Source organism: Wasmannia auropunctata, unplaced genomic scaffold, assembly GCF_000956235.1.
Source record: "Wasmannia auropunctata unplaced genomic scaffold, wasmannia.A_1.0 LD336076.1, whole genome shotgun sequence".
Classification (NCBI taxonomy): domain Eukaryota; kingdom Metazoa; phylum Arthropoda; class Insecta; order Hymenoptera; family Formicidae; genus Wasmannia; species Wasmannia auropunctata.
In genome coordinates, this window is record NW_012026814.1 from 5,463,669 (window position 1) to 5,464,379 (window position 711).

Below are 711 nucleotides of genomic sequence, written 5' to 3' on the forward strand. Positions count from 1 at the left end.
AAGGTCCGGCAATTCCTAGGAATGGCTTCCTGGTACCGCCGATTTGTGCCAAATTTCTCGTCGTTAGCCGCCCCCCTCACACGGCTTACCAAAAAGAGGGTACGGTGGACCTGGGGCCCGGACGAGGAAAGCGCATTCGACACGCTCAAGACCGCGTTAACCACCGGTGCTGGCCTGCCCCGACTTCAGCCGCCGGTTTGTCCTCCAAACCGACGCCAGTGCCAGTGGACTTGGGGCCGTCCTTACGCAACACCTCGAGGACGGCGAGCGAGTAATCGCGTACGCTAGCCGCACACTACAAGGGGCGGAAAAGAATTATAGCGCCACCGAGCTAGAATGCTTGGCCGTGGTCTGGGCCATTCGTAAGATGCGTGGATACCTGGAAGGGTATAGATTCACGGTCGTGACCGACCACCAGTCATTACGATGGCTACAGCACTTGGAAGAACCGGGGGGCCGACTGGGACGGTGGATGTTCGAGCTCCAGCAATATGAATTCGACATCCGATACCGGAAGGGCAGTGCCAACAAGGTCGCGGACGCGCTCTCACGCCAGCCGGAGGTCTGCAGTACCTCGAAGTGTGGATGGTACCACCGTATCATCACGGGCCTACAACGCCAACCGACCGATTACCCGGATTATCGATTGGACAGGGGGCGGCTATATCGACACGTCCTCCATGAGGTGGATTTCCGAGAGGTCGATCCACA

At 58.6% G+C, this 711-nt stretch overlaps 1 protein-coding gene across 1 annotated transcript in view; it reads left to right on the plus strand.

Annotated features, from left to right (window-relative positions):
- The window catches only part of LOC105449348 (myelin transcription factor 1-like), a 14,897-nt gene that overhangs the window by 824 nt on the left and 13,362 nt on the right, over window positions 1-711 (plus strand). The gene's annotated exons all lie outside the window — the stretch shown is intronic.